Source organism: Dicentrarchus labrax, unplaced genomic scaffold (assembly GCF_905237075.1).
Source record: "Dicentrarchus labrax unplaced genomic scaffold, dlabrax2021, whole genome shotgun sequence".
Taxonomy (NCBI): Eukaryota; Metazoa; Chordata; class Actinopteri; family Moronidae; genus Dicentrarchus; species Dicentrarchus labrax.
In genome coordinates, this window is record NW_026136713.1 from 22,113,888 (window position 1) to 22,139,726 (window position 25,839).

General features: G+C 41.2%; 1 long non-coding RNA gene across 1 annotated transcript; it reads right to left on the minus strand.

Moving 5' to 3' along the window:
* Positions 1-721: 721 nt before the first annotated feature.
* Positions 722-8,146, minus strand: LOC127374733 (uncharacterized). Its single transcript, XR_007887247.1, has 5 exons — positions 8,099-8,146; positions 7,914-8,011; positions 2,921-3,042; positions 1,677-1,752; positions 722-1,257 (listed from the first exon to the last, which is right to left on the minus strand). It is a non-coding gene; the product is annotated as an uncharacterized LOC127374733 (long non-coding RNA).
* Positions 8,147-25,839: the final 17,693 nt, after the last annotated feature.

A 25,839-nucleotide genomic window follows, 5' to 3' on the forward strand; every position in this document is an offset into this window, starting at 1 on the left:
CACTCTATATAATGTTATCTGTAAAGAATATACCATGAACTAATGCTGACGGTGCATCGGTTCTGCAGAATGTGAAGCTTTTACTGATTTACAGGAAATGTAGAAGGCAGTCACAGGAAAATGTAAATACAATTTTGAACCAATTTTCTAATGTGGAAATTTCACAAATGTGTTTTTCTCATGAAGTATCTGTTTTTATTTTCTGAGAACCACTAACCAATACGTATTAATATTTTCCCACCCAAAAGCAGCTCTTCCATGTCTGCTGAGTGTGTTTTTCATGTTCTTGCTGGTATTTTTAACTGCTTTCATGAAACGCTGCAGGTTCGAAAAACACATTAGTTTGAAACTGGGATACCCAAAATCTGGTTTTCTTAAAAGCAAAAACACTCAACGTCAGTCGGTTTATTTCTGTTTCTTCCATGAGAGGATAAGAACACAACATGCTTGACATACAAGTAAAGTTAGGGTGACATTAAGCGAATGACATTTGCATTTAAGTTCACATTTAAGAGTCAATTCAATTCAATTCAATTCAATTTTATTTGTATAGTGCCAATTCATAACAGAAGTTATCTCAGGACACTTTTCAAATAGAGCAGGTCTAGACCGAACTCTTTATAACATTAATTACAGAGACCCAACAGTACCACCATGAGCAAGCACTTGGCGACAAGGGCAAGGAAACACTGCCTGTTAAAAGGCAGAAACCTAGGACAGATCCTTCGGCTCTAGATGGGTGGTCGTCTGTCTCGACCAGTTGGGGTGAGAGAGAGAGAGAGAGAGAGGCAGAGAGAGAGAGAGCGAGAGATAAACAGACAGGTGCACAGCAACAACACTATTGGCAATGGCAATGTAGCAGGACCATGGCAGGAGGCTCCACCAGGATCGATAGGAACCTGCGAGACGAGAAAGCACAAGAACTCCGGGGAAGAAGTGAAGTTAGTAACATGCATTAATGGAACATGGAGTCAGAAGAAGCAGACAAGAAAAAACTTGTACTAAAAGATCAACATACATCAAAATTAACATCAAACCCACTAAAACCCACCATATTTAACCTGTTAACTTACTTTTTCAAATATTGTAGATTTCCTTATGGTGCCCATGGAACCTATTTTCATCCAGACATCTTGAGGTTGAAAATGGCCATGCCAGTTTTCCATCGGCAAAAAAGTGTTATTTATCCTCCTTCCCAACGCCATGGTTGGTACCAATTCATGCATTAGCTCATCTAGTTTCATATCTTCACTTTAGCTGAAAGATGGAGTGGAAGAGGTAAGGACAATGTTGCAGCATTTGGGGTGGCCAATCAGATTTCCAAAGTACAATAGTAGATATAACAGATATATTTTACTACAGCTACTTAGTTACCGTCCACCAGTGAAACCAACTTTTAATTGGTAGTCTAAATAAAGAATATCATTGATGCTTAAATCTTGTGTTAAAGAGTTTAAAATCAGTAAATTTGATCTCTGATTCTGCAGCTTCTTCTTTTTTTAACAGTGTACGAGGAGTATCCAGAGACATCCTTAGAGTTTTCGGTGAGAAACGGGCTGATGAATTAAAGAGGAAGCTCCTCTTTTCAACATGAACATGGACAGCAGCTTACACAGTATTTGCTTGCACTTAGTGCCTGAATGAATCATTCACTCATATAATTTATTGACTGGCACCTTTTAAATGATGAATGACCAGGACAGAGCCTTTGGCAGCAGCCGAAATCCTCTGTGGGGGAGAGAAACGAGGAAGCTGGAAAATAAGAAAAACAGGCGGCCATAAATAAAACAGCAGTAATCACATATTGTTGTCACAAATCCCAGAACAAAGACGGGCGTCCTTCTTCCCTGAAACCCAGCGGAAAAACAACAGTCACCCAGCGAGAAGCACAGCCATATGCCTCAGACACACCTTGGCAGTTCCTATAATTACACTTTATCCTACAACAGTATTCTGCTGCTAGGACAGTTATTTACTACTGAGGATTTGAATTATTCATATTTTGTTCTGCCGGGGTTACCCCAAAAGAATTGGCTCTTATGATGGATGTGAGGCTGTCCATATGTCATTTAAAGGGACAGTTTGGGGAAATTCTCTTGTTGGCCGACAAGTTTGATGAAAAGATCAACATTGTTTTCAGGTCAATGGGTTAGCATAGCATAACGCAAAGACTGGAAGCAGGGGGAAACTCCTACACTGTAAAAAACTGTCAGCTGTGGTTGCCAGAACTTTCCCGTAATAAATACAGTAGAACTTTTCTACTATTTTGGTTAAAGGATATTAGTACTGATGAGTTTTAATCCTTATTTTACCATATAAATACATGTTTCTGCCATCAAAATAAACAGCCTTGCATAAGAAAATACCATACTAATGCTATGATGGTAGTTTTCAGTGCAATTTACAGTCTGTAATATAAAAACAACTTTATTCTGTATAAATTCCTTTAAAATACTGTATACATAGAGAGTTTCCATGGTTTTCTAAGCTTGAGTCAGTATCTTATAATAAAGAATAATACCGGTATCTCAAATCTCTGTTGTTTAGCTTGGTTGCTTCAGAGGTTCCCAAACGTTTTCAAGTCAAGGACCCCCACAATAGATCCACATTAAGCCATGGACCCCCAATTTGCCCCCCTAATTCTTCTCTTGTTGTCCAAACTTCCGATAAAAGTAAAATTGTTCTATTTCTCCTTTCGCTGTGGACCCCCTACAACCCACTCAAGGGCCCCTGTTGGTCCCCAGACCCCAGTTTAGAAACCGTTGTTCTAGAAAACAATATATACAAGGGAATAACTGGTTAAAAGACATTTTCTGCAGTGTGGCTGATATATAAGCTATATGCGACAGAAATTACACTTCATTAATGGACAGGACATACAGTAACCACGGAGGGTTGTTTTCGTGTTCACGCCTCCTACCTATGAGCTTGTTTTTTTTGCCCTTTCTTTCGTTTTTCTAATCCTCGTGTTCACGCGGCGCTCCGGAGAGATGCTGCTTACTTCGCACATTCCTGGCGAGGACTATTTCTTCTCTGTCACACCTGTCAGGGTGACAAAAGAGCAAAAACAGAAGCTTTTTCCTCACATATTCTCGCTTTCCACACCTATTTATTGCCTCACGTCGCTTCTGTTTCCCCTCTACAGCGACACAGTGGGGTTGACCTCCTCCTCTGAACCCAACCCTGAAACTCCGGCTCTAACGACAGCAACGCTGAGCCTCCCAGAATACCCTGCGATTTATTGGTGTCAGAAACACAGAGGACGTCTATTCATGAAACACTCATAAATAAAACATGGGGGGGTTCATTTGTGTGACAGGTGGATCGGACCGAGGATTATTCCTGCAGATAGAAGGAAGAAATGCTGGAGGACGTGTCACCCCTGCTGTCATACACTAACTGGGCTAATGTCGGTGACACCGGTTGGCGTCGCAGCGCACTTGTTTTTTTTCATCTCACTTTGAAATGTATGTCTTCCTGCGGAGTACAATCAGTGTAAAGTAGCTGGCTGTTAAATGTGCTCAGTAGCGTTGATCCCGGGGGAGATGCAGCGCTGACGAGCTTTCCGTAGAAACATACAGCTGCAGTCTGCAGACTGATAATAATGCTGTGACAAACTGGAGAATTAATGCAGTTCTCTGTTTGCGCCTCCATTAACCTGCTGTTACATTCAGAAAACACCCACAGTCATTATTTTTACCTGAAAGCGCCTGTTCATTGTGCATATTTCCCTCTCCTGTTGTTTCTGAACAGATTTATAGTAGGTTTGTAAAAATGTATATTTTTTTTCAGTGCAGTTTTGTTCATATGGAAGCTTTATTTGTCTGTACGAAAAATGAATGTTGTTTTTTGTCTGTTAAACGTGTGCCTTGTTTCTTCTTTATATATTTTCTGTGCAAATGGAGCTGCTGTAAAAGAAGATACATTTCACACATTCAGTGTCACTTAAAATGACTAAAACTACTTGATCGAGAATGTTTTGGTTTTTTTTTTTGTTGACTTTTTTAAAAAGTTAGTTTAACTTCCTATCACATTCTACACATTGGTCCTTTAAAATTGGAATTTTTAACTTTTTCTGGTACTTTGGTCTTAATTTTTTACAACTTAAATTATATTTTAGTTATTACAGAGAAAGTATAACTCCCCTCAGTGCTTGTACACTGTGATACTTCCCTGTAAACCTACTGTTGGTTTCATACTAAAGTTTTCTTCTCACAGAATGCTACATAATAATCATTAATAATCATTAATAATCAGTTGATCAGCACTCTCGCAGACCTCCAGACCTCAGAGCCTAAATCTGGAGAGCAAACTGAACCAGGGGATCTTCAGTTACATTCATGATGTTGAATAGTGTGATGACCCCTCCCACTCTGGATGTTCTGTGTGTGTGTGTGTGTGTGTGTGTGTGTGTGTGTGTGTGTGTGTGTGTGTGTGTGGTGTGGGCAGGAGTCTGCAGGAGGATGAGCTGCTCCCTGATTGCTCGGCTGTATAAAGAGTTGAACCTGTTGATTTGTCTCTCTCCTCCCAACCAACAGGTTCTGGGTTTGTTTGTGTTTTGGGTTTATTTAGATTTGTTCACATTACTTTTTTTCCTACGCACACACTCAGTACATACTGACAACACTCATGTACATATCTGTTATACTGAATAGTTAGTTATTGGTTCAATAAATTCATATAATTAATATAATAAATTATTATCTGTGTGGTATCGCTTGTTTTGGTGGTTCATGACAATAAGCATATTAACCTAATAGCATCCCCGTAACCATAGTAACTCACTCAGACTTTGATCTGTCCGTCAACCAAATGCAGTGACAAACCTTTTTATCTCCAGCAACAACTTCTCCAACCAGCTAATTAATTACCTGAAGATGTCTGACTGACTGAAAGTCTCGTCGGATTCAACTTTGGTGCTAGCTGCAGGCGTGCTAACGTTAGCTGCTGCGGTGGGGACTTAATTAGATTTCAGGATTTCAAGTTACACTCTTCATCTTTTACATATGTTTTGTGAACATATAGTTTGTTTGCATGTACTGACTCACTGTGACTTCAACCAACTGCAGGCTCTCTCTCTCTTCCTCTCTCACCCACATGGCACCTGCTGATTTAAAGTGAATCAGAACTAGTACTGATGTAATTCGGTCTGTACCCTTAACAGAGTTTGGTGCCCAACCCGAACTGTAACTATGTAAGCCAGCATTATTATTATCACAGCATTAAGTGTATTGAGTTCTCTAAAGATGCTTTTACTGTGGATAACAAACCCTGCTGCACTGAGTAAGATGCATTGTTGAAATATTGAGAGAGATGAGACATTTTCGTTTTGTTCTTGTGTGCAGGTCTTTCTGTGCCCGTGAACTGTCGTTGACATGTGAGAGATACAGTAAGCACCTAGACCAGACAAAATAGAACATTCATTCAAAATTCAGTACAAAAGCTGCTCAATGGTACAATTCCTTCTTCACCAAAGAGCCAATAAAAATGTTTCACCCAAAGTCGGAAATACTCCTCTTGATTTTAATGGGTGTAAGAAAACATAAAAAGTATTCACTTTAAGCCTCTACCTCAGCATTTCCTTCATATCTGTGAACACAACTAAACAAAAAACAGAAAAGATTATTGTTTGATCTAAACTCTGTCAATAATAATAATAATAATAAGCTTGTGATCAGGTCTTCAGAGACTTAACTCTTTGATTTGAAATGAGAGATAAATTAGACAGACAGCATTGTATAAAAAGTTCCTAAAATATCAGGATCTCTGGTGCAATATTCACAGGAAATATCTGCTCAGAATTCATCCAAATTACTCATTTTACACAGATTATGTCACTTTGTCGGGGTCGCAGTTAACTCAGTGAAAAGAGGGGTCCCTTAAGGAAAAAGGCTGGAAACCACTGCATTACCCCAAAATACCACCGGCTGCGTGCAGGGGTATTTGGGCGTTAGCTGTGTATTTTTATGACATCTGCCTTTGAAAAAGGGTGAAACTAGTGAACACATTTGTACAACAAGACTTCGGCTGTGCTAAGTAAGTGCTGATCCCAGTTTCATTAAGCGTGTCTTAACAACCAAGAAAAACTGAAAAATTGAAATTTGATGCACATATTTGCTTTTGTTGGATGTTTTTCATGTTTTGAGAGCATTTTGAAAATGCTCTGAAATGAAAACTGAAGGGACAAAATGTGTCCAAGCAAATTCTAAAAGCTGTCATGAAAGTAATAAATGGATTAACTGTCATAAAATAGACTGAAGCTGCCTGTTGATGGGTGTTTCTGTTGTCTGTCTGCCGCTGCGTCTTCCTAAAAACAACACGTGTACAGTCGGGTTCAAACGGTGTCACTTCCTGGAAAAAAAACAGCTGACCAAGAAGATTCACTTTCCCTGGCTGAGTTATCCGGTGAGGTCCCCGGGGTCTGATGGCTGCCTCCTTCTCCCCTGCTCTGGGGCCAACATACACGATGAGAGGGGAGGCGGCCGCGCTGATGAGCCGAAGCTCATCCATAACGCTAATTGGACAGAGCGGCAGCTGCAGGCCTCGGGGTAATCAAAGCATCAGAGCCACGAGCATGCCCGGCTCGATTTTTTTTTACAACCTCACATCAGCGGTGATGGAGGCGGCTGTCAGTGGCTGAGCCCGAGTGCATAAAGGTGCTGAGAGCAGCCTGCAGATCAGGCAGCCGATTGGTTGGCCTGCTTCGCCGCTGCCACCGCCATCGATCGGCCCACCGGGCTGCGAAGGCGCCGTGCTCTTCGCCAGGAAACCTGCAGACTTCTGGTCTTATAATAAGCTTTCTTTAGGATGAAACCGCCATTGATGTTTTTTCTTCCTAGAACTCAAGAATTTCCAAGAAATAATCCTCAAATTAGCTGATTTAAACGTACTGCAAGGACTGTTAACTGGTTATAAACAGTCTCAGTTCAATACTGATGCCTTTATATGACCTAAATAAACAAAACATGAAAAATACATGATACAGACTTGGCATTGTATAAAAAGCTTTTTTGTATTATTTTTATTACCAGGAACAATGGACAATACGTAGTTTACACTTGAATGTACTTAGCTAATAAGCTAAATCTGAATCTGAAACTACATAATCTCACTAACACTGACGCCTCTGTATGATCTACTTAAGCAAAAAAGACCTAGTGATGAGATTGGCTAGTTCTATGTAGTTATTGTGTTTTAAAAATACTTTATTGCAATATTGTCTTCATCATTAGGGCCCGAGCGGGCCTTCTATTTCACGGAGGCCTGGAAACAAAAGATTTTTTATAAAAATGACCTACTGCAGCTTTAAAGGTCCAGTGTGTAACATTTAGAAGGATCGATTGTCAGAAATGTAATATAATATTCATAGGTATGTTTTCATTAGTGTATAATCACCTGAAAATAAGTTTTGTTTTGTTCCCTTTAGAATGAGACGTTTTTATCCACAGAGGGAGTGGGTCTTCTTCTGGCGGAGTCCGCCATGTTGAATCACCGTTTCTACAGTAGCGTTTCATGGCCACCGTAGTCTGTTCTTCACACTAGGAAGCGGAGGGTGAAGCGAGGGAGTTCCGATCTGCAACTACATCGCTAGACTACGCATTTGTTTTATGTGTTTGTGTGTTTTTGGTTTTGCATCGTTCCTGTGTTTGCAGCGTTTTGCCGTTTGCGGCGCGTTTGCCCTTGTCGGCCACCGTACTAGACACCACTAAATCCTACACACTGGAGCTTTAGTAAAGGTGTGTTTACTGAAGATTATGAAAGAGTTGCATCACTAGTGAGAGAGCGTGTGTTGCTGGTTAGCCGTTAGCATCCGCAGGCTGTATGTGCCTCTGCTTAGCGCCGTGTTGTAAAGCAAGTGGAAATTCAATAAATGAAGGCAGACACACTCTCTCACTCACCTCTCACTCACTCACCCTCCCTCCCCCGGCCCTTGCTAGCCCCTCTGCAGGGTGATGGGGCTGGTATCGATCCTCAGGGCCTGGCTCGTCACGGTCCAGCTCTAATTAGTATCCTAAAGACAGATGAACAGATAGATTGGTGGACTGATGTAACTTTTCATTTTCACTATCTATACAAGAGGATCTTATGTTCCTCAAACCTTATCATGTGTTTTTTTATGCTCCTATATTGTCCGTCTTAATTTGTCTTCCATTTGTGGGCCGCTGTGGTTGGCACAGAGAGGTAGCTGGCTGCACACTACTCAGATCTGTTCCACATTACTCCCTGTTGCATTTCCTGTTTTCGTGTGTGTGTGCGGGAAACAGCGAGTGGACGCGTGGTGATGCCAACAGCAGCCGTCACCGCCGGTTACGCCTCACTAACAACCAGTGCTAATGGAAAAGCTGGCCTCGGACGCCGAGGCGCGCCGGCCTGGCAGCTGTTTGGCCGAAACCTGCGTTCACAGCGAGGCCCAGAGAAGCTCAGACTCTTTTATTTTTTGAGCTTTGACAGTCTGTTAGAGCTGCACCCATCCAGGTTTTTATGTAAAAATCCAGCTGTCATCTCACCCTGAATGGGAGAGTGTGTTGGCAGCAGAGACAGGAAGTGAGCTGTCGTGAATTCAGCCGTCAGGACTATTACTATTGGTTAAAAAGAGAAACATTTAAATCCAGTTAGGACAAATCAGCAGTAAGATGAATGAATAAATCACCAAATCCATCTGGTGTTATTTATGTTTTCTGTATCCCAGTACTGTCCAACTTCCTGTCTCCAAGCCGATTGGCACATCTTCAAATCTAAGAAAGTTGACTTAACTTCCCAGAATTTGGTTCTCTGGTCTATAATTAGCAGTAGGCTACAGCCTTGCACTTACAGCAGGCTCCATAACGGGCTTTAGCTAGTTTTTATATTTGGTCCGATAACTGAATTGTTTTTTTCATATCTAGTTTTAGTTTTTATTTTAGTTTTAGTTATTATAACCATAGAACCATCAGTTCTCAGTGAGCTGTAGTTTCTGAGTCTGTTCACACTGATAAAAGCTAATAAATATAACATTCATTTGTAAGAAACTGAAAATATTAATAACAATAACAGGCTAATTAGGGCCTTAATTCATTCAATTTATTTGTATTTGATAGTCTGGCCCCCACAGTGTCTGCTTAGAAACATTTTGGCCCTTGGACTAAATATCTTGAGTCAGGGGTCTTCAAATACTTGAGTTCTAATCAGCCTGTAAACAGGCAGGGAGGCTCTCACAAAGATTTGCATTATGGGAAATGTAGGATCCAGTGTTATTGGAGCTGGACCCATTCTGGGGACTAAATCAGGATATATCGGCTTCACTTCCGACCTTTTTCTTTCCTTTCTCTGTCTCTCACTGTTTCCTTTCACACTGTGCAGCTTTAATCGACAGTGTCAGGAGAAAACTTGTGTCTGCGTCTCCGTGTCTGAAACCAACTTTTAGCTGCAGATTGAAACAAGAAAAGTTTGAACAGCTCAGCATATTCTTCACGAGACACATTTACACCCAGAGTTGATTTAAGCAGCAATCGATTTCTGTTTGTGTCGGCGCTCTGAGTTTGTCAGCAGCCGGATGCAGAAGATTCCCAGAAGTGGTGTGAAAAGTCCTCGGCTTAATCTGATCCTAAGAGTAATGACATCGTTTAATTACCAAAAGGGAAAATCCCTAATCATCCCTCCAGTCTTATCTCTCTTTACGTCTCTTTTGAACGTCTGGGATTTAAATTCGGATGCACAAATGGCTTCAGCTCAAACCTCCGTAAGCTGTGAGAAAAGCAGCGCTCACTTCTGTTTATCTGTTAGAACCATTAAAGTCACCGCGACATGAAATGACTCTGAAGCGTAAAATTACATACTGTACGAGTTTATGGATTAATGTCTGCCGCGGACGTGACTGCGCTCAGTTTTCGGGGTCTATAAGAGTCCATTAAACGGCTTTCTGTAGGGAAGTGAATTAATGTCAGAAGTGAGGAGGCTCTGCAGACAGCTTTTACTTCTCCGTATGTAACGGCGGGTTTACCACAGAAGATCTCAGCATACTGAGCTCTTTTATATCTAAATAAACACCTCAACTAAAACACTGCTGAACCATTAAGAAGAATAAAAGAGTCCTCAGGATTTAAGCAATAAGTAAAGACATCAGTTAATATACAACAAAAATAATAATCCCCTTGTGCTGAGAGTCCATTATTGTCTATATCAGCACACCTGGAAGTGCATTATGGCCTTTATATCATGGTCATTTACAGTACGATAGATTGTGATATTACACTGTACTGAATACTGCAGGTGTGACCCATCCACCTGTTTTATGAAATGTGTTTATTTGCTCCACCTTCATGTCTTTACATTTACAGTGAGTATGAAGCCCAGTTCATACAGGTGGCTTAGAACTGGAGGGAAAGAAGGAAAGACGCCTCAAACCCTGAAATTCCACCGGGCACAGCTTTATGACGTCACATCTGCAACGCGGTTTGGCTCCAGTATTTTATTTTGAAAGAGCACTTTTCGGCGGTGGATGAATCCACATTTGGAGCTCTAGTGACTATTTGGGGCAGAGGGACTGTGTATTAATACATGGATGTGCTTTTAATAGTTGTTGGACACCAATGGAGCTCTATGGAACAGAGGAAGATGATGTAAAAGGCTGCATACTCGTGTATGTTCACATTATATTTCCTTTAATAGTGACACAGATGATATAGATGTTATATTACTATACTTTTGGACCAGAAGGAGCTGTTGTTGTTGCGTTCTTTTGTATTTTCTTCCTCTGGTTTTATCTGACTGCAACCAAACAGGAGATGACGCCTATAAGTGGCGAGTTGACGGGATGTGATCTAAACTCTCAGGAAATCAAACCGGGCCTCTGCCAGAGTCTTGACTCGCTGTCAAAGAACAACCTGACAGCTTCGAATGCGTAGCTGCCACTCTTCCAGACAAGCGAGCCGAACATGTCATCAACTTTTCAGAGGCAGGACACTTTTCTTCTCACTTGTTTTTTTTTTTTCTCTGCCAGGGTGCGTTAGAGCGACTCAAACCTCAGCACATCTGTGCCGTTACAAAGCCTGGCAGCATGAAATGTGCCATTTCATACCCGGAGAAAAAAAACTGTACAATGTGGAGACACCAAAGGGATCGTTTCCATCATGCCACACAATACAGCAAACCATAATCAAAATTTCTGACTTATTCAGCAATTCAGCTGAAACTCTGGACATGTTTTTTCTCTTCTTCCTGCCATCAAACTTGAAAAAAACTTCCTTGACGCCTTTACAAGTCTGAAAGAAACGTGCAACCAAGCGAGGAGAAACCTCGCCGACACACTAACTGCAGCCCGAGTTCAGTTCTGAAGACGAGTGCTGATAAAAACACAGAACCTCGACACGACTCTTTCTATGAATCGTTATCCCGTCCCTCCAGGGCGCGGACCGGAGCGGGAGGAAAGAACACAGAGAGCATGCTGGGAGACGAGTGCTGCTCCTCGCTGCGCATTATGAGCTCCAGATTGTTAAGTGTCAGGCTCCCGGTGTGCCGAGCTAAAAGGCGACAACAAAAGGCATCTGCAGCGCCAGCGTGAGATCCACAACACAAGAAGGCCGCCGTCAGCAGCCGCTCGGCACATCTGGACGCTCGCACTCTTCGGCCCTTTGTTCAACTGTACCGGGTGGACGTTACTGCTCCTGAACACCAGATATAAAGAATCTTAAAAGAGTTTATGAATTATGAGTGACAGGTAGCACAACTGAGGCTGATGTTTAGTTTTTGTTTTTTGACAGAGGGCGGGTAAAGAGAGTCCACAAGGTCTTAAATACAGGATGGGTGTAACAACACCTTTCCTATCATTTAGTAAACTCACAACCGCTTTTTTATACTTTATATTATTTCAGAAACTGTACAATCGGCCCAACTGTGAACTCTTTTATACAATTCTCTGTCTGTATTATTTTTTATAATTTTAACAATCATTCTGTTACTGTACCAGAAACCTGGAGTCAAGGGTTCAGTTGAATAAACAGTTAATTTTACTTTCAAAAGTCTGGTACACAGATAATCCAACGATCAAGCAAACAAGACCAAATGGGCAAAAGGCAGAAAACAAAAAGGACATCTGAAACAAGAGGGAGTGCTGGAACGCTTGACAAGAAAGACAAAGACGAACTGAAGGGAGGAAACAGTGACTTTATACTCAACGGGTGAGTGGTTAATCAGACACAGGCAAACTGTTACTAACAGGAAGTAAAGGGATCTGAAACAAAAGGGAGAGGTAAGTACAGAATAAAACAGGAAACGCACACAAAATGATAACTTCACAATAAAACAGATTAAAGTGACTGTAACACATACAGACTGTTTACTTCTCTCTGATGCTCGGCCATTGTTCTATTAAGCCATTTACATTTAGTTTTGTTCACAGAAGCGAACCAAAGGCTGAGATATCGGCCTACTGTGTATCATTTTAAAGAAAAAGTCAATAATCTGCACAACAATCCCCCTAAATAGAATACATTTTTCAAATGAGTTGATTTGCTTGAGAAACCTTTTCCTAATTGTTTCATGAAAATAAAACTTCAAATCAAATTAAACACGAACTGAATATCTGATATGTTTGCAGAGAGAGAGGATATATACAGTCTCTCGTATGCACACATGTGTAATTAGTTTGCAGATAAGCAGACACCCTCTTCTGCTCTTTACATATTTACATCCGCGCTCACAGCTGGGCGGGTGCTGAACCGTTTTGGAGGCGGAGCGCTGTGATTCAGCTCACAGTCCACCCCTGCTGGGATTTAGCTGCAGCTATTGACTGTGTTTACAAGCCCCATAATCTGAGACAACACAAGACAGGCTGTCTGGGCGACCTGAAGCTCGTCTAATAAGCTGCTGAGAGTTCAGAAAACTCGGCTGCTGCAGCAAGTTTATGTCTGAGCAGATTTCATCAGCTTCAACAGGAAGGAGTCGGTTTATTTCATATGTCTGTTTAATTATATGATCACCACAAATCTGACCAGATACTCATGTATGTCAGTCATTTAAGGATTTATTTCCACCAAACCAGAGTGAGTTTTATTTTGTTTCTGTCCACTTTGAATGAAGTTACATTATTACGATGATATGCATTGTAAAATGTTTTTTGTCTATGGAGTCTGGTGCGAGCAATAGTGATATTACGGCTGTTCTGGGTACTCTGATGTTGATTAGCTAGTTTTACATTGCAGCCTATTGTGATTGTTAAGTTGCCTGTAGCACCCATTGTTTTGGTCTGACATGCCGCTGCTCTAGTGCGACATCTAGTGGCAATTGACGCCACCAATCAGCATCTGAAGCAGAGATTTTTGGTCCATATATTATCTCCTTTCCTCGGGTAGTTTTAGATGACAGCCTCTCACAAACTTTAATGTTGAGGTGGAGCTGTCAGCTGCTGACACTCGATCTGTTGGACAGGAATGAAGCAAAAGAGACGTCACCTGACAGCTGTCAGAAGACATCAGCACGATGTGACAGCATCATATCCAGATTATTATCAAAAACAGGAAAAGACTCTGAAGTGCTCTTCGACATCCTGCCAGTTTCTCCACCAATCGAGGTGTGAAGAGTGGGACCGGATAAAGGACCAGGATGTGATATTTACAACACCAACGGTCTCTTTCACATCTGTTATTTGGTCATTTGTTTCGTACCAAACTCTGCACTTACATCTTTCTGCACAGTGACGCTCAAACATCCAACTGTAGGAACAACTGACTGCAGAGTTTGAATTTACTCTAAAACTCACTCATCTATTATCACACAGTCCTGTGTCGACATGCATTCAGCCAATCCCTGCAATTCTGCACAACCTTGAAATTTTGTCCAATCAACACAACTTCTCCGCAAAATTTACCATTTTATCATTGTGCAAGAAACGTGTGTTTCTAGTTGTGAAGATGAGGAACATTCAAATGTGTATGATATAAACACATTTATCCTTCAAACAGTGAGATTTTATTCTCACTGGAACAAGTTGATTTTTAATGAAGAACACAATAATAATTCTAATAATAGCAACTTTTCCGCCATTGTTTCCAAACCAAGAGCAGCCAATGAGAGCAGTACAACTCGCAGTATGTCACCTCCACTGGCTCCAACAAACCGTCATGGCAACGACCATAATGCCAAACTCGAGGTTTCAAACGGGACTCAACAAACCGATGGCTGACTTCACAATAGGTCCAAACCAAACTAGACATGTCCAATGACTCTTGAAAGTGTGTGAGTGTGAAACACCTTCATTCTCTCTGTTTTCTCTTCGATCTCACCTGAAGTGCTGCGGCAGGCTGTCGAGCTGCTGGATGACACCCTGAACATCACCTCAGATTCAAACAACATCCAGAAATGTGAACAAAAACCAGCTGTAACTGTAACTGAGGAAGGATCTGATTCACCCGGCTGCGAGCTGAGCAGAGGCCGTGTGAGTAAATCCTGACTGGAGGACATAGCGGTGGGCGCGAGGGGACCCAGCACCTCGATGGGAGAGGTGCTTAATGTTAATACCTTCATTTATTTCTGCACAGAGTGCTGGGAGAGGAGGGAAGGGCTCCAATAAAAGCAGCTTTCACATGCAGCTGATGGCAATCCACTAATAAAACATTGGCCATTTTGATCTATCCACCGCATTAAAATGTCACTTCCTCATTGTGTGAGGTACAGTCATTGCAGGCCGGAGCGGCTGCTGCAAATAACCCCTATACAGTGTCAGCAGGAATTAACAGCCAGGCGGCTAATCAGCAGCTTTATATGTGCTTTTACAGACACAGAGCTTTCTTTCTGCTTCTGCGGGAAAAGAAACAGAAATCAAACTGAGAACGCTCCCTGCTAGTTGGAGATAATTACACTGCTCAACCTACAGAGTCACTTCACCCTGCCTGAACTTCCAGGGGCTAAATTTGGGGTTGAGTGTATATAAAAAGACACAAAAGACCTCTGAATGAGAATTATAGACATACAAAGAAATAAACGTCTAGACAATTCAAGTGAACAAATTGATTTAAAGCAGAAAATCTGCTTACTGCCTACAATTTCTTTAAAGGTTATATATACGTGAATATATCATCTAACAGTTATTCTCTATATACAGATACAGAGTCACATGGTGTCTCTCTCCCTCTGCTTGTGATGTATCGCAGCCTCTCTGTGGTTTGTTTCCATAGCCGGTCTGCTCCGACTGAAACTGCTGTTTTTATCATCTAGTTTGGTGATTGTTGGAAACACTAACAGAGACGCTTTTAATGAGTTTGATTCTGTTTCTGTCATGTTTTGCGATTATCTGTTAAATTAGTGTTTTTGTCTCTGGAGTCTGGTGGAGAGTGATAGTGATATTACGGCTGTTTGTGGTTAAACTATTTCAATTTCAATTCAATTCAATTCAATTTTATTTGTTTAGCGCCAATTCATAACAGAAGTTATCTCAGGACACTTTTCAAATAGAGCAGGTCTAGACCGAACTCTTTAAAACATTATTTACAGAGACCCAACAGTTCCACCATGAGCAAGCACTAGGCGACAAGGGCAAGGAAAAACTGCCTGTTAAAAGGCAGAAACCTAGGACAGATCCTTCGGCTCTAGGTGGGTGGTCGTCTGCCTCGACCAGTTGGGGTGAAAGAGAGAGAGAGAGAGAGAGAGAGAGAGAGAGAGAGAGAGAGAAGAAGAGAGACAGACAGGTGCACAGCAACAACAGTATTGGCAATGGCAATCTAGCAGGACCATGGCAGGAGGCTCCACCAGGATCCATGAGAACCTTCGAGACGAGAAAGCACAAGAACTCCGGGGAAGAAGTGAAGTTAGTAACATGCATTAATGGGACATGAATGAGTGCAGAAAGAGAGAGGAAGAGAGGAGCTCAGTGCACCATGGGAAATCCCCCGATAGTCTAGGCCTATAGCAGCATAACTAAGGGATGGTTCAGGACTCACCTGATCCAGCCCTAACTATAAGCTTTATCAAAGAGGAATGTCTTAAGCCTACTCTTGAATGTGGTGAGGGTGTCTGCCTCCAGAACCACAACTGGAAGCTGGTTCCACAGGAGAGGAGCTTGGCTGGTTCCACTTTTAGGACGAAGGAGCCCCATTCAGAGAACTTAAGGCTCTAGAGGGGTAATAGGGTACTATGAGCTCTTTAAGATATGAAGGGGCCTAATAATGTTGCCTAAAGGGAGCGTATATAAAGTAAATAGTATTGGTCCAAGTACAGAACCTTGTGGTTCTAAAGGTCTATCTCTGTAGGGATCCTTTCCATAATGCTGTCAGACACTGACAATAACAACCTGAGTCTGTCAGTGGCAGAAACAACTACTGTTAGTGGAACAAACAACAACTACTGTCAATGGAACAAACAACGACTACTGTCAATGGAACAAACAACGACTACTGTCAGTGGAACAAACAACGTACTACTGTCAAGAAAACTACTGTCAATGGAACAAACAACGACTACTGTCAGTGGAACAAACAACGACTACTGTCAGTGGAACAAACAACGACTACTGTCAGTGGAACAAACAACGACTACTGTTAGTGGACACACTGTGACGTCAACAAGGATTTGCTAACATTACATTGCAGCCATAGCAGACTGTTTTGCAGCTATTTTCACATCTTACTCTGTGAATTAAGGATTTATTTCAACCAAATGTGTTTCATTTGCAAATAACACATTTATACCACATAAAAAAACTGCATTGTTTTTGCCCCAAAACTACACGGAATTAGCATAAAGTGGGCATTTCTGCAAAGAGAAGACTGTGGGTCAGCCTCACGTTGGAGCTTCATTTATCTCCTTTCCCAACATGCTAGCATTCACTCATGACTCTAGGTGTAAAACAGAGCCTCCTACAGCCTCTGAAAGACGGAGTGGAGTGGAAGAGGGAAGGATATTGGGGTGGCCGATTAGACTTCAGGGGTGAGGTCACTTCTTCAGACTCCCTGGGGAGATACTAAAGGGCATTTACAAGTTGTTTCACCCGTGCTGTAATACTCCCCAACACCTGGAAACACACACTGTCAGTGGAGTTCCTCTTTAAGCTGTTACACGCCCATAAGCAGGGGCGGAGCAAGAGAAATATGCATGTGGTGGCCAGAGGGGGACACGGAACAATACAGGAAATCTCAGAGAGGGAGAGAATAACTTACAGAGTAAGAGATGAAGAAACAGAGTATAAAAGTGGGCCAGTTTCTTTCACACTAATGAACACTGAATGTATGCTTGTACATAAAAATACTTGTGCCTGTGGCTTCGCTCTGAGGCTGGTGAATCAGTGACATCTGTTCAATCACTTCTTCAAACATTTCTTTTTTTTACTTTTATTTATTCTAGCACATGATTAATGTCTCATATTTTATTTATATTTGCCTCAGTGCTGTTCTCATAGTTAGTATTTGTTTTTACTGAAGGGGGTCATTTATACTTGTTTTTATTCTACCTCACAATATGATCTTAATTGTGTGACTTTATTTTTTTAACTTCCTGCTTCCACAACCATGAGACGCAACATGTCCCCCCCCCCAATATCTGCTTCAAGTGCTAAATGTTCCACTTTCTTCAGCAGCTAGTGTCTGGCTGTGTGTGTCTGCTGTTTGCTGCTGAGCAGGTAGAGTACACTGGCTTTATCAGAGCTTGTTTGATGGAAACTGCTTCCTACTGCTGCTGGAAACACTGACACTGAGCAGCAGAAAATAGGCTGCAAAACCAAAGCAGGAACTAAAAGAGGCTAAAAAGCTCAGTAGAGCTGCAGAGATAGAAGATACGAGCAATGCCTTTAACATTAAGAAACACTTTTATTTAAGAGGATTTTTCATAAATGTAGAGAAACTGTGAAGATTAGAATAAGATTATTAAACATAGATCCTCAGCCACAGAGGTGAGATTTGTCCTCTAAGGAGGAAGAATTCAGATGCTTCCTCTTCGTTAACTCCTCATCAGGATCCCAGGAGCTCGGCGGCCGGCCTTCGCCGCCATTAAAAGGCTTCCGTGCAGGTTCTCTGGTGGTCTTTTATCGCCCCGCGTTGGGCTCGGGGTTAATGATGATCAGCTCTAATTCCTCCTATAAACCATTTTTACAGCTGCTGCTCTGGTCTCTGCTGACTCCCTCTGACCTGAGTTAGCAGCTTACGCACACACACTCGTCTTAATTCCCCCCATAAACTGTTGATGGAGTTTCTCATCAGTCCATAGAGGAGTTATACATCAGTTATATGTGCGGTTGTTCATGTCTCTGATGTTATCGGGCAGCGCTCTCTCAGAGGGGCAGTAGATTTTCTCATGTATTCGCCGAGCAGCTGAGGTTAGCAGGTTAAACCGGGCGGGTTTAACGTCCTGCTACAAAACAGGACCGGAGGTAGGGTCGCAGCTTTATTGCTGGTTGATCCCTAACAGCTCTAGTCTATAGGGCTCCATGAGTTTCTGTGGAGAACTGCTTTAACCAGCAAGCTAAACTAGACAACACTGTAAAGAAATAGTAATATTCCAGCTGCTAGGACACCAAAATATACAGTTAAATAACCCTAAATAAATAAATCGTTTTTAGCTTTAATTTTGCATAAAATCTGTGTTAATGTTTAATTAAAGATTTTTACATATGTAAAAACAATGAAATGACCTGTGAATACAGGGGAACAAATAATCAGGCTCAAATTCACAGAAGAGAAGAAGTTATAAAGCTAGCTATAGCTAACATCAGTTGTTGAGTAATTTCACTGACATTAGTTAACTTAAGATCTGACTATTTTATCTTTTAACCTTCTTAAAAATGTGGTTGTCTTTTCGCCGTAGATTGGCTTATCACAGCATATCGATGGTAAGAAGGAAGTTCACCGAGGACCAAAAAGGATTTAGGAGGGGTCAGTTGCACAGGGGTGGTTGACAGACCTTTTTCCCCATTTTCAGCCATTTTGATGTGAAACAGTAGAGTAAACACAGTTGGTATCAATGGCACTAATTAAGATTATTGTTCCATTTAGTGTAACGGAGCCGTTCCAGTGAGCCAACATGCAGAATAACAGCAGCACCTTGACTCTGTTTACCCTACTGTTTCATGTCTAAACGGCTGCTGTGAACAAGGTATACCCAGGGACATAAAGACAACAGCATTTGTTTAAAGCAAAACAACAAAGCAGAGAATCCAAACCTGCACATGTTGAGGAATTTGCACAGAAAAGCAGCACACCCCGGACCTTGCCGAGCAATATGTCACTTAAATCTGATGATGAATTTACTGTCAGCTCTCAAAACTCTCAGTGAAAGCGTGCTCCAGGTGTACTGCAGATCTCTTGGCAGAACACTTAAAATCCTAAAAAAACTCTCGATACGGCGGCTCTTACATGCTTACACAAGTCTTAAAGCTCTGACAGCCCAGTTGGATTCATTCTGTAATGGCTCAGTCTGAACCTGAACCGGGTCTCAGCTGTGCTGCTAAATAAAAAGCGAGGCAGGATAAGAATAATCAGTAAAAACTCCCTCTGCACAGTCTATCTGCTGCTGCTGAATGAACTGCTGTAAACTGCTGATTCCACTCTGTTTCATTTTTAGTAAACACCTGCTGGTCCTTTTTTTTTTTTCTGTCTGCGTGGAGCAGCGGGAGCCGTCACATCCTGAACAGACCCTATTATTTGGCTGTTTGTACCTGCGCAGCAGACACCTGTCAGCCAGATTAATTACACCGCCGTAGATGCAAGAATGGTGAAAAATGCCTCCAGCGTCCGGCAGATACTCTGTCCGAGATATAAAAATGTGAACAAAACCCAAACGAGCAGATGCATCGTGGTAATGTGAGTCCGGATATAAACAGAACATGCCCACACCTGTCAGTTAGGCTCTTTGTCATCATATCGGTACCACAGGTGGGCTGTAGCACGCCGCATTTACTCAGGTGGAGCACTGCAAGCTGCACTGATCAATACTTTTTACATTGACTATGGACAAAAGGAGTTTTATATTCATCAGAGCTGCAACAATTAGTCAATTAATTGGTTATTTGTCAACTATTAAAGTAATCACAAACTATTTTGATAACTAAATATATAACTAAAATGTGGCTGAACAACTAATCGAGAAAATGATGGACAGATTAATCGAAGTTAGTAATCATTAGTTGCCGCAGTACACCGACGGGATGGTCAAGTTGCTCTGTGTGTGCTGGATGTAGAAGCGGTTTGCTAACATGTTAGCTATAACAGTGTTATAAGGTGATCATATGTTAATGGGAGTTCTTCAGTTCATTTTCTTCACTTGCCACTAGATGTTGCACTAGAGCACCAACATCTCAGACTGAAACAACCAGACTCCACAGACAAACCCAGTAATTTCACCTCACAGGAACAGCTTTGTTGGCTTTTTGGTTCTTAATTTTTAGAAACTTTAGTCTGGATTTTAGATTTTAGTAACTTTAATGTATTTGAAGCGTGCACTATACAGATCGGGACTCGGTATCAGCAGATACTCAATATTAAATGACTCATGAGTTGATCGGGACATCCGTACTGACATTAGCCTCACAAACCTTCATGCACTCAGCTAGAGCCTCCGTTAGTTTGTCAGTATTATTTTATATGTTGTATTATTATTCTGTGTGTTTGAAGCAACACTGCAGCATCTCCTCACTCCCTGCATCCCACACCTGAGTGTCCTTAATAGTAGGTCTGTAGCTCTGTATGTTGGCAGCAGGTGAGTAACGCTGCGATCGGACTTCCCCGATCGCGACACAGCGTCTGGTATGTTGCCAAAGCACCGATCAAGAATTTTTGGTGTCTTGTCGTCTACGGTCACTGCACTGATGGAGCGTGGGAAGATAGTACGCTAGATCCCAGGTATTAAATGTGTGAGAGTGCAGTGTTACAGCTTTTAGCTATCCAACCTGCAGAAGAACATATGTCAGGATGACACTGTCAGAATCTCATAATCTGTTGGTGAATGTGAATCTGCGTGGTCCATTTGTTGTCCACCGATACACACAGTCCTCGACTGATCGATTTCTTTGACAGGTGCTCATCTCTGTCTGCACTTATTATTGTACATCCGTCAACAGAGAGTGTTGCTTCTGGCTTTAGCCACGTGTCCGTTAGACAGACGAGAGACGAGACACAGTCTGAAGTCTGCCTCGTAAGTCGGTCTACTCAGCTGCACACGGAGCAGACCGGCTATAGAAACCACAGAGAGGCTGCGATACAACACAGGCAGAGGGAGTGAGACACCATGTGACTGTTTATATTAATGTGTTAAAGCTCATATGAATAACCTTTATGGTATCTTTCAAGTTCTATACTTATTCATTGCATTATTAGACTTCTACCAGTGTTGATGTTCACTCTACAAGTCTTGAGACTCTTCTGATCCATCACAGTGTATTATTATTCAGAAAAATACTTCTCATACAAACCTTTTCTGACCCTGTTGATGACTGATTCATCTTCAACAAACCTGAAACCTTCAAATCCATAAAACTGGAGACGTTTTCGGGCTTTTAGGTCTAAATGGTTCCCTGAGGGAGCGACCTTATGAGACAAATTTACTGCAGATGTCCATTAAAATGAAATGTTTTTACTCTATTTCTACATCCCTTTCACAAAATTGTACAAAAATGTCTTCACTTTCCAAAATAGTTTTCAGTACAAACACAGAAGAAGTACAGCAGCCAGTTTGTGTCCAACCCCCAGAAATGTCCTCATACTGGCCAGAATATTCTCATTTCCCCAGAAAACAACAAAGATTTTCATCATGTCGGATAAGTTGAAGGACGACCTGCAGGACCATTTAGAAAACCAGGTTTTGAGGACTCAACGAGACAGTAAATTACTTCAGAATTGAGATTTTTCTGCAGGGTTTTGTACATTTCATGCAGGAAAAAGTAGTTTCCCTTCTCTTTGCCTGTTGTTCTTCCCTCAAAACAATCAACAGCAAACAGCTTTGGACAGATGCAAATCACCTCATTAACTCCCTAACCCAAATCCATTCTGCAGCAGGAGAGATGAGCGAACGTGAGGAGGAGAAGGGAAAAGACAGGAAGGAGGAGGAGAGAGAGGAAAAAAGAAACCAAAATAGAAAAAAAACGTCCTGATAAAACATCTGCTGGATTCGCCCATCTGTGCCAAGCCGAGCGAGCGAGGCCCGCTGCGAGAGGGAGGAGGAGGAGAGAGAGGGAGATTGAGAGGTGGTGGGCGAAGAGAAAAGAAAGGAGGAGGAGGAGATGGAGGCACGGTGCCCACGTCAACAAGTGCCAGGAATTGTTTTGGGGGGGAAAAATGCATCATAATGAAGGCGGGGGTTGGGCGAAAATCCACGGCTAACGCTAAATCCCTCAGGAAACAATTAAAGTGCCATTGTTTCTCCCAGCCAGCTCAGATTCCTGACAATTTTTTTATTCCTTTCTCTCGCTCTCTGTTTTCACACCTCTCTTCAGATGATATTCTCTCCTGAAAAAATACCCAGTGTTTTCTTCTTTTACACTCTTTCAGAGGGATTTAGCGACTGATACGCCCGGGGCTCGGCTCTGTCGATCAGATGTGTGTCTCCGCCGGTTCCTCTCCTCCACCTCACTCCTCCCTTTTCTTTTCTTTTTTTTTATTTTACTTTTTTGCAAGTGCTTAGCTAAAGAAGAAGAAGAAAGAGGCTTCTGGGTCAGCAGAGGACAAGATGTCTGCCTGATTATAGTTGAATTGGAAGAGATTATCCTCATGCTAAAAAGAGATTAGCGCTTTCTGCCTGCATGTTAAGACTACAGGCTGAGGTTTAAAGTGGATACAGCAACAAACAGACAAAGACGTCAGCGGCTGCAGAGACGTTTAAGGTTCCAATCCCAACTTAAGATGACAATATAGCAAACATCACGGCAGCCGAGCGGAGTAAGTTGGAGTAAACCTCCACAGAGGGGAGAGCTGCTGGCGTTTAATCCAACGCTCTGAGTCAGGAATCACTCAGGATGGCGCTGTGTAAAAGCTGGATTACCGACTGCAGCCCCCAGAGGCCCTGAAGGCCTCATGTTCAGAATATGTTGCTTTAGAATATGCGTTTTATGAAACTTATGATTTCCCCTGGAAGCATTAGTCTGACTTTTTCATATTTTTGTTCCTGTCAATAAATCTCATTAAAAGACAAAAAACAAACAGTGATTGTGTAACAGTAACTACACACATCGCTCCGTGTCCACATACACACAGGTATTTTTTTACAACAAAGCTTTTTTATACATTATGGCCTAAAACTGACTGAAAAATAACCTTTTGGAAGAGATTTAGAAATGTTTTTGGCTTTTCACGTCAGAGTGCAAACTTTATATGTTATATATATTATACATCCTTTATTGATGTCAGAGTGTTATTTTACAGCATTTTACTGTTACGAATGTGTTTAATTTGATATATTTCAGAATAAGTTATTCTTATTGTAAGATAACCAGTAGGTGATTTGAGGGGTGATACCATCCCCCATGTTAGTGAAATGACTGAAGTAAATAAAAGCTTGTTTTACAGTATTTTAGTCACTGAACTCAACCTGCCTTTATATGAGACAGGCCTTTAATTTGTTTTGCACAAGGGGATGACACACAGCAAAGGGCCACAGGTCGGAGTCCAACCCCTGGCTGCTGCAGCAAGGACCCAGCCCAGCTGCATGGGAGCTCTACCAGGTAAACTACCAGGGCGTCCATTTCATGGATTATTCTTCACATTCATAAGACATTTATAATGCCCTTAAGGGTCTTCATAAAACATGAGGTGGACATAATGTGTTTTAAGTTCAGCATTCATAATGAAAGAGACAACAGTGTTTGAAATATTGTGGATTACACAGTAAATATTAACAACTATAGCTTTAGCAGACTGTATGAATGTATCCTAACAGATTATAAACATGACGGAATAATGTCTTATAAACCTCAGTTATTCACTGTAGCATGACTTTGTGAGCTTTAAGTAAAGTGACAGCACTGTATCAGGTTATTAACAGTTGTATGATACTGTAACAGCAAAGGTTGCTAATAGCTACCAACTCTAGCATGGAGCTATAAAGCATTATGAATCCTAAACTTATAAAACATTGTCAACTATCTGTTGGTAAAACACCACAGCCGCTCTCTCAACAAAATGATCAATATCTCTATCAGAAGTTTAAGAATAGCAGCACTTAAAAAAACCAATACAGTCGTTAATAATGTGTAAAAAAAGGTTGTTTATCACATTACTGTAAGGGATCACATTACAACAAATAAACATTATTAAAATAATAAACGTATAATACACCAATCCACCACTTATAATATTATATAAACCTTGTTATAAGTTGTTATGAGTGATTATTAACATTCATAAAGTTTCATAAAGCTTTATAAGTGCATTACAATGTCTTATGAATGTGTTTGTAACGCATTATAGATGTTCCCTTTATTAGAATTTAAAAAAGGTGGAACCAGAAAATCTTCTGTGTTTTTGATAATAAATGATTTAATTGGTTTTAATTATTAATACATTTCTAAAACATTTAACAGTTAATTGTCTGTCCCATCCAAACATAGTTACTGTTGTTATGCCTGTCAGCCTATTTCATATAATAATTTAAGATGAATTTACCCGACAAAATGACTTTACCAGACTTAAGATAACTTAACTATTAAGCCTTATAAATGCATCATAAAGTCTAATTAATGCGATTATAACGTGTCCTTCATAGAAAGTGCTACCAGATTTTCTGTATTTCTTTGTTTTATAGAGTTTTATTGATTATTTGGGAAAAATAACAGATCAATTTAGTGAACATAATCTGAATGAAAATAATGAGCTGTGTGTAGGAAGATCAGAATATGGAGGAATGATTGAGTGATTACATGTTCTTCAGTGTTGCAGTCGCAGCTGGCTGGAGGCAGATTAATGAGGAAACTGTGACGGCCCTTATGTGTGTGTGTGTGTGTGTGTGTTATACATGAACATACATGTACAGAGTCTACAGTTCTCGCTCCACACATCCATCAGAGCAGCTCATCCATGACGGTGCATCTGTGAGCACAAACTCTGGGCAGATAATCCTGCGCCGCGCCGAATCGTATTAGCATACGCGTTTTAATTAGCTGCTTGTTGTCGTCCTTCCTCTCCGGACTCCGACGCCAACACAGCTGTTATTACATCGTTTTCTGATAACAAAGGTATTACATCCCCTGAAGAGACAAAACTCATGGGACGACTTTCATTTCTGGTCATTAAAAGATAAATATAACAACATTTTAAGAGGGAAATAACTGAAGTGAGATGAAAACAGACCTGGTATCACCAATGAATGAAAAAGATAAGATTAGATTCCTTTATTGATCCCCCATAGGGGAAATTCAAATTTGGCACAGCAGCACAGGGAATATAGTGCAGAGAGTATAGAAAGAGAATGAAATATGAAATATACAAAGTATATACACTAATTCAGAATATGATCAGCCTGTGTGTCTGTATGGGAATCAATCAATAACAAACAAAATGCCTCAAAGTAATTAAAGTAATGTGTGTATTTTTTGTACATTGTTGACATTATGTGACATCAAACTAAACAGACATATCAGGCAGACAGTGAACATTTGGTCCTCAGAGTTGATGTGTTAGAAGCAGGAAAAATGGGCAGCGTGAGGATCTGAGCCCCTTGACAAGAACCACATTATGATGGACGAACATCTCCAAACCTGCAGCTCTTGTGGGGTGTTCCCGGTCTGCAGATGTCAGTGCCTATCAAAAGTGGTCCAAGGAAGGAACAGAACCGGACACAGGGTCATGGGTCAACTTAACCCACCTAATTTAACTCACATAACATATTTAACTTTAGTCAATTACATAATGTAACTTAACCAACATATGTACTTTAACCCAAGCCATGATCACT